Source organism: Microcebus murinus, chromosome 15, assembly GCF_040939455.1.
Source record: "Microcebus murinus isolate Inina chromosome 15, M.murinus_Inina_mat1.0, whole genome shotgun sequence".
NCBI classification, from domain to species: domain Eukaryota; kingdom Metazoa; phylum Chordata; class Mammalia; order Primates; family Cheirogaleidae; genus Microcebus; species Microcebus murinus.
Genome location: NC_134118.1, coordinates 93,685 through 107,771, shown reverse-complemented (window position 1 = coordinate 107,771; position 14,087 = coordinate 93,685). Strand labels below are relative to the sequence as shown.

At 62.0% G+C, this 14,087-nt stretch overlaps 3 pseudogenes; all 3 read left to right on the top strand.

The window, feature by feature from the left end:
• The first annotated feature begins 3,855 nt into the window (after window positions 1-3,855).
• LOC142876678 (uncharacterized) lies at window positions 3,856-3,974 on the top strand (annotated as a pseudogene).
• A 3,883-nt stretch (window positions 3,975-7,857) lies between these two features.
• On the top strand, window positions 7,858-7,976 carry LOC142876652 (uncharacterized; annotated as a pseudogene).
• A 3,840-nt stretch (window positions 7,977-11,816) lies between these two features.
• LOC142876677 (uncharacterized) lies at window positions 11,817-11,935 on the top strand (annotated as a pseudogene).
• Window positions 11,936-14,087: the final 2,152 nt, after the last annotated feature.

Sequence of the window (14,087 nt, the reverse complement as noted above, 5' to 3'; positions counted from 1 at the left end):
TCTTCTTTTTTTTTTTGCCTCTGGTTCTGTCGCGTTTCTGGGAGTGCGGGGGCGGCCCGGGGTGGGGGTGACCCCCACCCTCAGCGTCCGCCGCGGTGCCTGGCGCGCCCCAGCCCGCACCGTGGGGCCTCCTCTTGTCCCGAGCCGCGACACCGCCGCCACGCGGCAGCATGCGTGGCTTCTGGACAGTCAGGTCTCAGACCAAAGGTCTGCTCTGTGGGAGCCGACACGCTGGAGGAAACCTTGAGAGTCTGAGAGGGGAGGGAGTTCCAGAAGAAGGCCAGGATGTCATTTTGAGGGAGTATGTGACCAGAACTCGTCCCGTTGCTTTTGGGGTTCTATGGGCTACACGTAGGAATCTTTGGTGGTGGCACCTGATGTTGGGGGATCCGGAGTCACACCCAGACCTGCTCCACAGGCCTCCTTTTACTTTTCTCTTCGGATTCATTTTTTTTTTTTTTTTTGAGACAGAGTCTCGGTTTGTTGCCCAGGCTAGAGTGAGTGCCGTGGCGTCAGCCTAGCTCACAGCAACTTCAAACTCCTGGGCTCCAGTGATCCTTCTGCCTCAGCCTCCCGGGTAGCTGGGACTGCAGGCATGCGCCACCATGCCCCGCTAATTTTTATATATATATCAGTTGGCCAATTAATTCCTTTCTATTTATAGTAGAGACGGGGTCTCGCTCTTGCTCAGGCTGGTTTTGAACTCCTGACCTTGAGCAATCCGCCCGCCTCGGCCTCCCAAGAGCTAGGATTACAGGCGTGAGCCACAGCGCCCGGCCGGATTCATTATTTTTAAAAAGTGTCTCTTATCTCTATTATTGCATTTTCTTTTCTCTCTCTTTTCAAGCAGATGATGGGAGTCCAAGTATTAAGGTGACATGTGTTGCCCGTGCCCCCCTCCCCCCCCCGTGTTCTTATTCATTTACCTCTCATGTTGCTCCAGCATATTGTGGGGGCACCAATGTTAAGGTCGGGTGCGTTGCCCTCTCCCAGCCTCCCCCCTCGGGTCAGAGCTTCAAGTGCGCCCATCCCCCAGTCGGTGCGTACCCACCCCATTCCTAATGGATGTGTATGCCCATCCCCTCCCCCCACCCGCCCGACACCCACCCGAAGAAGGTGATTCCTCTGTGTCCACTTAGGTGTCCATCGGTTCGTACCCATTTGCTGGTGAGCGCGAGCACGTGGTGCTCGTGTGTCCATTCTTGGGATACTTGGCTTACTGGAACGGGTTCCAGCTCTGGCCAGGAGAACCACGAGAGGTGCCCCCTCACCGCTGCTCCTCATAGCCGAATAGCACTCCGTGGTGTCCACGCGCCACATTTTATTTACCCACTCGTGGGTCGATGGGCACTCGGGTGGCTTCCAGGTCTTTGCGATTGTGACTTGTGCCCTGACACTAACCCTAACCCTTACCCAGCCCGTCTCCTCCACGGCCCCTGCCTGACTGACTCCTTCCCGCCCGGCCTATCACCTGTCACCGTCCTCTGCCCCTGCCTGACACGCTCCTCCCCGCCCGGGCCGTCACCGTCCTCGGCCCCTGCCTGACGGGGCTCCTCCGTCGCCTGGGCCTTCCAAGGGCTTGGTGTGGACGCTGGTTCCAGGACGCCCTCCCAGGAACCCGGTAGCAGGGCGGCCGCAGCGTCTCGCGCAACCCAACCGTCCGCCGGCTGGCCGCCATCGCTAAGTGGCCTGCGGGGGACGTGCTCCCGCTGTGCCGTGGGGGCCCAGCCTGGTGTCTTCTCTGAGGCCCCGCGGCTGCCGCTCCCCGCAAGGGGATAGCCGCGGAGGTGGGGACCGCCTCCTCATGGGGACGTACACCCAGCTCTCCACGTCGGATTCCGGGGCTCTCTGTCCTGCCAGAAGGCCCAGCTGGCCTGCGGGTCCTTAGAGTGGCAAAAACATCCGAAAACTGAGATTGAGGGTCCGGTGGGTGTCTGCACTTTTGTGCTGGGCACCCCAGGGAGGCCCGGGGGCTGGCTGGACAACGCGGTCTGCTGGGCTGGGGGGGGGGTTTGGAGGAGCAACTGATGCCCTTTGCACTTTGGGTAGCAAGTGTCTGAGGTGTCTCTGGGCCCTGTGCCATGTGGGGGCGGGGGCGGGGGCGGGGTGGGAGGAGGAGGAGGAGGAGGAGGAGGAGGAGGAGGAGGTGGGAAGGGCCGTGGCCTGCAGTCGTGTTCCCCGGGGTGGCACAGCATGTGGCTTCTTCCACAGGCTGCTTGGCCTGGGCTCCCTGCACCTGGGCCTTTGGAGGACTGGCCCTGTGCTTGCCAACACTTCCTGCAGGGACCCAGAGCTGGGAGGTTGCATCTCTCAGCCCTGGGTCGGGCAGAGCCCCAGCGGGCCATGCCCACAACCTCTCTCAGCAGGGGTCCCCCAGAAGGCTCCTTTGGGACCAGGATTCTCTTGCGGGTGACTCTTTAAGGTCTGGCCCCTGGATGGAGGGGCACCAGGAGTAGAGGAGCAGGAAGGGGAAGGGGGTGGCCATGCGAGGGGACACTTTCAGGCCAAGTCCCAGCTTCAGTCTGATCCTCCTGGGAACCCCGGGGTGGACATCACACCTCCTGGTTGCCCCGCTCTGAGACAAGGAGCCGGGCTTCGCATTCCCACAGCAGCCAGTCGTGGGCTGAGGACACCTGGGGCGTTGGGAACTCCCTGGCTTCTCCTTGGTTTAACATCTGGAGCTGCTTGTGAATTGTGCCGCCACACACACCCGAGTGCAGGTGTCTTCCGCACAGACTGCGGGCCTCGCTCTTCTGAATGCCGCTAGCTCGCGACCCACCCACGGGAGAACCTGGTCAGGGTACTTTCTCTCAGGGGCAGACTCTGATCCGGGCGGGCTACCGGTGTCTCTGTTTGCTCCTTTCTTTCTTCCACTTCGGGAAAGGCTTCCTTACTGGGTGTGGAAATCTCCTATGCCTTTCCTCGCCTATTCTGTCAGCTCTAAAATTCTCTTTCGGTTGCCACCCTCACAGATGGATTAGGAAACTCTTTGCGGTGCACTCATTAGTGAAATGACCTCAATGACGCTGGAATCCAATATCTAATCGCCGATTTTTAGCGAGTCCACACGCCAGGGTGGTTGGGGTCCAGTGCAGCCCCGGCCAGGTCCAGGCCCCTTGGACTGGGCCACAGGAGGACAAAGAGGAGGGTCCCGGCCCCCACGGTAGGTAGAGGTGCGGGCAGTTCTCCAAGGGCTTGGGTGTTTTCCAGAGGGAGGAGATGGAGGGGACTGATTTCTTCAGCGCCCCACAAACCACGCCACCCCACCCCACCCATGGGACACATCCCGAGAGAGAGAGAGAGAGAGAGAGAGAGAGAGAGAGAGAGAGAGAGAGAGAGAGAGAGAGAGAGAGAGAGAGACGCCCCATACACTGGCTCCCCTCCCCCGTGCGCTGTGCCCCAGCCCTGGCCCGGGGGAATAGGCGGCCGCCGGGCCACAGGGTGGGGGGCGCAGCTGAAAGGGGTTGTGGGGGAGGGCCGCCCCTGGCTGGGGTCAAAGGGCGAGCGCCCCGCCCCTCCCGCCCGTGCGAGCTGGGGGTGGGGGGCGGGGAGGTGAAGGAGGCCAGGCAAGGAGAGGAGGGGGGCTTGAAGGTCTCCACCTTGGCGGGTCCAGCCGTGGAGGCGCATCTTGTGTGAGTGTGAGTGAGTGAGTGAGTGTGAGTGTGAGTGTGTGTGTATACAGAGACAGCCCCCAACCCCGGCCCGCCCCGCCTGTCACCCCCGTCCCTCGGAGCCCGCGGGACCCGGCCGGCGAACTCAACAGGCCCGACCCGGCGCGGGGCCTGGGGCGGGAGGCGGCGGCGGGGAAGCGCAGAGAGGCTCGGCTTCTTGAGCGGGGCAGGGGCGCCCTCCGCCGTCCACGGCCACACCACCCCGAACGCGCCCGATCCCGTCTGGTCTCGGAAGCTAAGCAGGCTCGGGCCTGGTTAGAACTTGGATGGGAGACCGCCCGGGAATACCGGGTGCCGTAGGCTTCTTCTTTTTTTTTTTGCCTCTGGTTCTGTCGCGTTTCTGGGAGTGCGGGGGCGGCCCGGGGTGGGGGTGACCCCCACCCTCAGCGTCCGCCGCGGTGCCTGGCGCGCCCCAGCCCGCACCGTGGGGCCTCCTCTTGTCCCGAGCCGCGACACCGCCGCCACGCGGCAGCATGCGTGGCTTCTGGACAGTCAGGTCTCAGACCAAAGGTCTGCTCTGTGGGAGCCGACACGCTGGAGGAAACCTTGAGAGTCTGAGAGGGGAGGGAGTTCCAGAAGAAGGCCAGGATGTCATTTTGAGGGAGTATGTGACCAGAACTCGTCCCGTTGCTTTTGGGGTTCTATGGGCTACACGTAGGAATCTTTGGTGGTGGCACCTGATGTTGGGGGATCCGGAGTCACACCCAGACCTGCTCCACAGGCCTCCTTTTACTTTTCTCTTCGGATTCATTTTTTTTTTTTTTTTTGAGACAGAGTCTCGGTTTGTTGCCCAGGCTAGAGTGAGTGCCGTGGCGTCAGCCTAGCTCACAGCAACTTCAAACTCCTGGGCTCCAGTGATCCTTCTGCCTCAGCCTCCCGGGTAGCTGGGACTGCAGGCATGCGCCACCATGCCCCGCTAATTTTTATATATATATCAGTTGGCCAATTAATTCCTTTCTATTTATAGTAGAGACGGGGTCTCGCTCTTGCTCAGGCTGGTTTTGAACTCCTGACCTTGAGCAATCCGCCCGCCTCGGCCTCCCAAGAGCTAGGATTACAGGCGTGAGCCACAGCGCCCGGCCGGATTCATTATTTTTAAAAAGTGTCTCTTATCTCTATTATTGCATTTTCTTTTCTCTCTCTTTTCAAGCAGATGATGGGAGTCCAAGTATTAAGGTGACATGTGTTGCCCGTGCCCCACTCCCCCCCCCCGTGTTCTTATTCATTTACCTCTCATGTTGCTCCAGCATATTGTGGGGGCACCAATGTTAAGGTCGGGTGCGTTGCCCTCTCCCAGCCTCCCCCCTCGGGTCAGAGCTTCAAGTGCGCCCATCCCCCAGTCGGTGCGTCAGAGCTTCAAGTGCGCCCATCCCCCAGTCGGTGCGTACCCACCCCATTCCTAATGGATGTGTATGCCCATCCCCTCCCCCCACCCGCCCGACACCCACCCGAAGAAGGTGATTCCTCTGTGTCCACTTAGGTGTCCATCGGTTCGTACCCATTTGCTGGTGAGCGCGAGCACGTGGTGCTCGTGTGTCCATTCTTGGGATACTTGGCTTACTGGAACGGGTTCCAGCTCTGGCCAGGAGAACCACGAGAGGTGCCCCCTCACCGCTGCTCCTCATAGCCGAATAGCACTCCGTGGTGTCCACGCGCCACATTTTATTTACCCACTCGTGGGTCGATGGGCACTCGGGTGGCTTCCAGGTCTTTGCGATTGTGACTTGTGCCCTGACACTAACCCTAACCCTTACCCAGCCCGTCTCCTCCACGGCCCCTGCCTGACTGACTCCTTCCCGCCCGGCCTATCACCTGTCACCGTCCTCTGCCCCTGCCTGACACGCTCCTCCCCGCCCGGGCCGTCACCGTCCTCGGCCCCTGCCTGACGGGGCTCCTCCGTCGCCTGGGCCTTCCAAGGGCTTGGTGTGGACGCTGGTTCCAGGACGCCCTCCCAGGAACCCGGTAGCAGGGCGGCCGCAGCGTCTCGCGCAACCCAACCGTCCGCCGGCTGGCCGCCATCGCTAAGTGGCCTGCGGGGGACGTGCTCCCGCTGTGCCGTGGGGGCCCAGCCTGGTGTCTTCTCTGAGGCCCCGCGGCTGCCGCTCCCCGCAAGGGGATAGCCGCGGAGGTGGGGACCGCCTCCTCATGGGGACGTACACCCAGCTCTCCACGTCGGATTCCGGGGCTCTCTGTCCTGCCAGAAGGCCCAGCTGGCCTGCGGGTCCTTAGAGTGGCAAAAACATCCGAAAACTGAGATTGAGGGTCCGGTGGGTGTCTGCACTTTTGTGCTGGGCACCCCAGGGAGGCCCGGTGGCTGGCTGGACAACGCGGTCTGCTGGGCTGGGGGGGGGGTTTGGAGGAGCAACTGATGCCCTTTGCACTTTGGGTAGCAAGTGTCTGAGGTGTCTCTGGGCCCTGTGCCATGTGGGGGCGGGGGCGGGGGCGGGGTGGGAGGAGGAGGAGGAGGAGGAGGAGGAGGAGGAGGAGGTGGGAAGGGCCGTGGCCTGCAGTCGTGTTCCCCGGGGTGGCACAGCATGTGGCTTCTTCCACAGGCTGCTTGGCCTGGGCTCCCTGCACCTGGGCCTTTGGAGGACTGGCCCTGTGCTTGCCAACACTTCCTGCAGGGACCCAGAGCTGGGAGGTTGCATCTCTCAGCCCTGGGTCGGGCAGAGCCCCAGCGGGCCATGCCCACAACCTCTCTCAGCAGGGGTCCCCCAGAAGGCTCCTTTGGGACCAGGATTCTCTTGCGGGTGACTCTTTAAGGTCTGGCCCCTGGATGGAGGGGCACCAGGAGTAGAGGAGCAGGAAGGGGAAGGGGGTGGCCATGCGAGGGGACACTTTCAGGCCAAGTCCCAGCTTCAGTCTGATCCTCCTGGGAACCCCGGGGTGGACATCACACCTCCTGGTTGCCCCGCTCTGAGACAAGGAGCCGGGCTTCGCATTCCCACAGCAGCCAGTCGTGGGCTGAGGACACCTGGGGCGTTGGGAACTCCCTGGCTTCTCCTTGGTTTAACATCTGGAGCTGCTTGTGAATTGTGCCGCCACACACACCCGAGTGCAGGTGTCTTCTGCACAGACTGCGGGCCTCGCTCTTCTGAATGCCGCTAGCTCGCGACCCACCCACGGGAGAACCTGGTCAGGGTACTTTCTCTCAGGGGCAGACTCTGATCCGGGCGGGCTACCGGTGTCTCTGTTTGCTCCTTTCTTTCTTCCACTTCGGGAAAGGCTTCCTTACTGGGTGTGGAAATCTCCTATGCCTTTCCTCGCCTATTCTGTCAGCTCTAAAATTCTCTTTCGGTTGCCACCCTCACAGATGGATTAGGAAACTCTTTGCGGTGCACTCATTAGTGAAATGACCTCAATGACGCTGGAATCCAATATCTAATCGCCGATTTTTAGCGAGTCCACACGCCAGGGTGGTTGGGGTCCAGTGCAGCCCCGGCCAGGTCCAGGCCCCTTGGACTGGGCCACAGGAGGACAAAGAGGAGGGTCCCGGCCCCCACGGTAGGTAGAGGTGCGGGCAGTTCTCCAAGGGCTTGGGTGTTTTCCAGAGGGAGGAGATGGAGGGGACTGATTTCTTCAGCGCCCCACAAACCACGCCACCCCACCCCACCCATGGGACACATCCCGAGAGAGAGAGAGAGAGAGAGAGAGAGAGAGAGAGAGAGAGAGAGAGAGAGAGAGAGAGAGACGCCCCATACACTGGCTCCCCTCCCCCGTGCGCTGTGCCCCAGCCCTGGCCCGGGGGAATAGGCGGCCGCCGGGCCACAGGGTGGGGGGCGCAGCTGAAAGGGGTTGTGGGGGAGGGCCGCCCCTGGCTGGGGTCAAAGGGCGAGCGCCCCGCCCCTCCCGCCCGTGCGAGCTGGGGGTGGGGGGCGGGGAGGTGAAGGAGGCCAGGCAAGGAGAGGAGGGGGGCTTGAAGGTCTCCACCTTGGCGGGTCCAGCCGTGGAGGCGCATCTTGTGTGAGTGTGAGTGAGTGAGTGAGTGTGAGTGTGAGTGTGTGTGTATACAGAGACAGCCCCCAACCCCGGCCCGCCCCGCCTGTCACCCCCGTCCCTCGGAGCCCGCGGGACCCGGCCGGCGAACTCAACAGGCCCGACCCGGCGCGGGGCCTGGGGCGGGAGGCGGCGGCGGGGAAGCGCAGAGAGGCTCGGCTTCTTGAGCGGGGCAGGGGCGCCCTCCGCCGTCCACGGCCACACCATCCCGAACGCGCCCGATCCCGTCTGGTCTCGGAAGCTAAGCAGGCTCGGGCCTGGTTAGAACTTGGATGGGAGACCGCCCGGGAATACCGGGTGCCGTAGGCTTCTTCTTTTTTTTTTTGCCTCTGGTTCTGTCGCGTTTCTGGGAGTGCGGGGGCGGCCCGGGGTGGGGGTGACCCCCACCCTCAGCGTCCGCCGCGGTGCCTGGCGCGCCCCAGCCCGCACCGTGGGGCCTCCTCTTGTCCCGAGCCGCGACACCGCCGCCACGCGGCAGCATGCGTGGCTTCTGGACAGTCAGGTCTCAGACCAAAGGTCTGCTCTGTGGGAGCCGACACGCTGGAGGAAACCTTGAGAGTCTGAGAGGGGAGGGAGTTCCAGAAGAAGGCCAGGATGTCATTTTGAGGGAGTATGTGACCAGAACTCGTCCCGTTGCTTTTGGGGTTCTATGGGCTACACGTAGGAATCTTTGGTGGTGGCACCTGATGTTGGGGGATCCGGAGTCACACCCAGACCTGCTCCACAGGCCTCCTTTTACTTTTCTCTTCGGATTCATTTTTTTTTTTTTTTTTTGAGACAGAGTCTCGGTTTGTTGCCCAGGCTAGAGTGAGTGCCGTGGCGTCAGCCTAGCTCACAGCAACTTCAAACTCCTGGGCTCCAGTGATCCTTCTGCCTCAGCCTCCCGGGTAGCTGGGACTGCAGGCATGCGCCACCATGCCCCGCTAATTTTTATATATATATCAGTTGGCCAATTAATTCCTTTCTATTTATAGTAGAGACGGGGTCTCGCTCTTGCTCAGGCTGGTTTTGAACTCCTGACCTTGAGCAATCCGCCCGCCTCGGCCTCCCAAGAGCTAGGATTACAGGCGTGAGCCACAGCGCCCGGCCGGATTCATTATTTTTAAAAAGTGTCTCTTATCTCTATTATTGCATTTTCTTTTCTCTCTCTTTTCAAGCAGATGATGGGAGTCCAAGTATTAAGGTGACATGTGTTGCCCGTGCACCCCTCCCCCCCCCGTGTTCTTATTCATTTACCTCTCATGTTGCTCCAGCATATTGTGGGGGCACCAATGTTAAGGTCGGGTGCGTTGCCCTCTCCCAGCCTCCCCCCTCGGGTCAGAGCTTCAAGTGCGCCCATCCCCCAGTCGGTGCGTACCCACCCCATTCCTAATGGATGTGTATGCCCATCCCCTCCCCCCACCCGCCCGACACCCACCCGAAGAAGGTGATTCCTCTGTGTCCACTTAGGTGTCCATCGGTTCGTACCCATTTGCTGGTGAGCGCGAGCACGTGGTGCTCGTGTGTCCATTCTTGGGATACTTGGCTTACTGGAACGGGTTCCAGCTCTGGCCAGGAGAACCACGAGAGGTGCCCCCTCACCGCTGCTCCTCATAGCCGAATAGCACTCCGTGGTGTCCACGCGCCACATTTTATTTACCCACTCGTGGGTCGATGGGCACTCGGGTGGCTTCCAGGTCTTTGCGATTGTGACTTGTGCCCTGACACTAACCCTAACCCTTACCCAGCCCGTCTCCTCCACGGCCCCTGCCTGACTGACTCCTTCCCGCCCGGCCTATCACCTGTCACCGTCCTCTGCCCCTGCCTGACACGCTCCTCCCCGCCCGGGCCGTCACCGTCCTCGGCCCCTGCCTGACGGGGCTCCTCCGTCGCCTGGGCCTTCCAAGGGCTTGGTGTGGACGCTGGTTCCAGGACGCCCTCCCAGGAACCCGGTAGCAGGGCGGCCGCAGCGTCTCGCGCAACCCAACCGTCCGCCGGCTGGCCGCCATCGCTAAGTGGCCTGCGGGGGACGTGCTCCCGCTGTGCCGTGGGGGCCCAGCCTGGTGTCTTCTCTGAGGCCCCGCGGCTGCCGCTCCCCGCAAGGGGATAGCCGCGGAGGTGGGGACCGCCTCCTCATGGGGACGTACACCCAGCTCTCCACGTCGGATTCCGGGGCTCTCTGTCCTGCCAGAAGGCCCAGCTGGCCTGCGGGTCCTTAGAGTGGCAAAAACATCCGAAAACTGAGATTGAGGGTCCGGTGGGTGTCTGCACTTTTGTGCTGGGCACCCCAGGGAGGCCCGGTGGCTGGCTGGACAACGCGGTCTGCTGGGCTGGGGGGGGGGTTTGGAGGAGCAACTGATGCCCTTTGCACTTTGGGTAGCAAGTGTCTGAGGTGTCTCTGGGCCCTGTGCCATGTGGGGGCGGGGGCGGGGGCGGGGTGGGAGGAGGAGGAGGAGGAGGAGGAGGAGGAGGAGGAGGTGGGAAGGGCCGTGGCCTGCAGTCGTGTTCCCCGGGGTGGCACAGCATGTGGCTTCTTCCACAGGCTGCTTGGCCTGGGCTCCCTGCACCTGGGCCTTTGGAGGACTGGCCCTGTGCTTGCCAACACTTCCTGCAGGGACCCAGAGCTGGGAGGTTGCATCTCTCAGCCCTGGGTCGGGCAGAGCCCCAGCGGGCCATGCCCACAACCTCTCTCAGCAGGGGTCCCCCAGAAGGCTCCTTTGGGACCAGGATTCTCTTGCGGGTGACTCTTTAAGGTCTGGCCCCTGGATGGAGGGGCACCAGGAGTAGAGGAGCAGGAAGGGGAAGGGGGTGGCCATGCGAGGGGACACTTTCAGGCCAAGTCCCAGCTTCAGTCTGATCCTCCTGGGAACCCCGGGGTGGACATCACACCTCCTGGTTGCCCCGCTCTGAGACAAGGAGCCGGGCTTCGCATTCCCACAGCAGCCAGTCGTGGGCTGAGGACACCTGGGGCGTTGGGAACTCCCTGGCTTCTCCTTGGTTTAACATCTGGAGCTGCTTGTGAATTGTGCCGCCACACACACCCGAGTGCAGGTGTCTTCCGCACAGACTGCGGGCCTCGCTCTTCTGAATGCCGCTAGCTCGCGACCCACCCACGGGAGAACCTGGTCAGGGTACTTTCTCTCAGGGGCAGACTCTGATCCGGGCGGGCTACCGGTGTCTCTGTTTGCTCCTTTCTTTCTTCCACTTCGGGAAAGGCTTCCTTACTGGGTGTGGAAATCTCCTATGCCTTTCCTCGCCTATTCTGTCAGCTCTAAAATTCTCTTTCGGTTGCCACCCTCACAGATGGATTAGGAAACTCTTTGCGGTGCACTCATTAGTGAAATGACCTCAATGACGCTGGAATCCAATATCTAATCGCCGATTTTTAGCGAGTCCACACGCCAGGGTGGTTGGGGTCCAGTGCAGCCCCGGCCAGGTCCAGGCCCCTTGGACTGGGCCACAGGAGGACAAAGAGGAGGGTCCCGGCCCCCACGGTAGGTAGAGGTGCGGGCAGTTCTCCAAGGGCTTGGGTGTTTTCCAGAGGGAGGAGATGGAGGGGACTGATTTCTTCAGCGCCCCACAAACCACGCCACCCCACCCCACCCATGGGACACATCCCGAGAGAGAGAGAGAGAGAGAGAGAGAGAGAGAGAGAGAGAGAGAGAGAGAGAGAGACGCCCCATACACTGGCTCCCCTCCCCCGTGCGCTGTGCCCCAGCCCTGGCCCGGGGGAATAGGCGGCCGCCGGGCCACAGGGTGGGGGGCGCAGCTGAAAGGGGTTGTGGGGGAGGGCCGCCCCTGGCTGGGGTCAAAGGGCGAGCGCCCCGCCCCTCCCGCCCGTGCGAGCTGGGGGTGGGGGGCGGGGAGGTGAAGGAGGCCAGGCAAGGAGAGGAGGGGGGCTTGAAGGTCTCCACCTTGGCGGGTCCAGCCGTGGAGGCGCATCTTGTGTGAGTGTGAGTGAGTGAGTGAGTGTGAGTGTGAGTGTGTGTGTATACAGAGACAGCCCCCAACCCCGGCCCGCCCCGCCTGTCACCCCCGTCCCTCGGAGCCCGCGGGACCCGGCCGGCGAACTCAACAGGCCCGACCCGGCGCGGGGCCTGGGGCGGGAGGCGGCGGCGGGGAAGCGCAGAGAGGCTCGGCTTCTTGAGCGGGGCAGGGGCGCCCTCCGCCGTCCACGGCCACACCACCCCGAACGCGCCCGATCCCGTCTGGTCTCGGAAGCTAAGCAGGCTCGGGCCTGGTTAGAACTTGGATGGGAGACCGCCCGGGAATACCGGGTGCCGTAGGCTTCTTCTTTTTTTTTTTGCCTCTGGTTCTGTCGCGTTTCTGGGAGTGCGGGGGCGGCCCGGGGTGGGGGTGACCCCCACCCTCAGCGTCCGCCGCGGTGCCTGGCGCGCCCCAGCCCGCACCGTGGGGCCTCCTCTTGTCCCGAGCCGCGACACCGCCGCCACGCGGCAGCATGCGTGGCTTCTGGACAGTCAGGTCTCAGACCAAAGGTCTGCTCTGTGGGAGCCGACACGCTGGAGGAAACCTTGAGAGTCTGAGAGGGGAGGGAGTTCCAGAAGAAGGCCAGGATGTCATTTTGAGGGAGTATGTGACCAGAACTCGTCCCGTTGCTTTTGGGGTTCTATGGGCTACACGTAGGAATCTTTGGTGGTGGCACCTGATGTTGGGGGATCCGGAGTCACACCCAGACCTGCTCCACAGGCCTCCTTTTACTTTTCTCTTCGGATTCATTTTTTTTTTTTTTTTTTGAGACAGAGTCTCGGTTTGTTGCCCAGGCTAGAGTGAGTGCCGTGGCGTCAGCCTAGCTCACAGCAACTTCAAACTCCTGGGCTCCAGTGATCCTTCTGCCTCAGCCTCCCGGGTAGCTGGGACTGCAGGCATGCGCCACCATGCCCCGCTAATTTTTATATATATATCAGTTGGCCAATTAATTCCTTTCTATTTATAGTAGAGACGGGGTCTCGCTCTTGCTCAGGCTGGTTTTGAACTCCTGACCTTGAGCAATCCGCCCGCCTCGGCCTCCCAAGAGCTAGGATTACAGGCGTGAGCCACAGCGCCCGGCCGGATTCATTATTTTTAAAAAGTGTCTCTTATCTCTATTATTGCATTTTCTTTTCTCTCTCTTTTCAAGCAGATGATGGGAGTCCAAGTATTAAGGTGACATGTGTTGCCCGTGCACCCCTCCCCCCCCCGTGTTCTTATTCATTTACCTCTCATGTTGCTCCAGCATATTGTGGGGGTACCAATGTTAAGGTCGGGTGCGTTGCCCTCTCCCAGCCTCCCCCCTCGGGTCAGAGCTTCAAGTGCGCCCATCCCCCAGTCGGTGCGTACCCACCCCATTCCTAATGGATGTGTATGCCCATCCCCTCCCCCCACCCGCCCGACACCCACCCGAAGAAGGTGATTCCTCTGTGTCCACTTAGGTGTCCATCGGTTCGTACCCATTTGCTGGTGAGCGCGAGCACGTGGTGCTCGTGTGTCCATTCTTGGGATACTTGGCTTACTGGAACGGGTTCCAGCTCTGGCCAGGAGAACCACGAGAGGTGCCCCCTCACCGCTGCTCCTCATAGCCGAATAGCACTCCGTGGTGTCCACGCGCCACATTTTATTTACCCACTCGTGGGTCGATGGGCACTCGGGTGGCTTCCAGGTCTTTGCGATTGTGACTTGTGCCCTGACACTAACCCTAACCCTTACCCAGCCCGTCTCCTCCACGGCCCCTGCCTGACTGACTCCTTCCCGCCCGGCCTATCACCTGTCACCGTCCTCTGCCCCTGCCTGACACGCTCCTCCCCGCCCGGGCCGTCACCGTCCTCGGCCCCTGCCTGACGGGGCTCCTCCGTCGCCTGGGCCTTCCAAGGGCTTGGTGTGGACGCTGGTTCCAGGACGCCCTCCCAGGAACCCGGTAGCAGGGCGGCCGCAGCGTCTCGCGCAACCCAACCGTCCGCCGGCTGGCCGCCATCGCTAAGTGGCCTGCGGGGGACGTGCTCCCGCTGTGCCGTGGAGGCCCAGCCTGGTGTCTTCTCTGAGGCCCCGCGGCTGCCGCTCCCCGCAAGGGGATAGCCGCGGAGGTGGGGACCGCCTCCTCATGGGGACGTACACCCAGCTCTCCACGTCGGATTCCGGGGCTCTCTGTCCTGCCAGAAGGCCCAGCTGGCCTGCGGGTCCTTAGAGTGGCAAAAACATCCGAAAACTGAGATTGAGGGTCCGGTGGGTGTCTGCACTTTTGTGCTGGGCACCCCAGGGAGGCCCGGTGGCTGGCTGGACAACGCGGTCTGCTGGGCTGGGGGGGGGGTTTGGAGGAGCAACTGATGCCCTTTGCACTTTGGGTAGCAAGTGTCTGAGGTGTCTCTGGGCCCTGTGCCATGTGGGGGCGGGGGCGGGGGCGGGGTGGGAGGAGGAGGAGGAGGAGGAGGAGGAGGAGGAGGAGGAGGT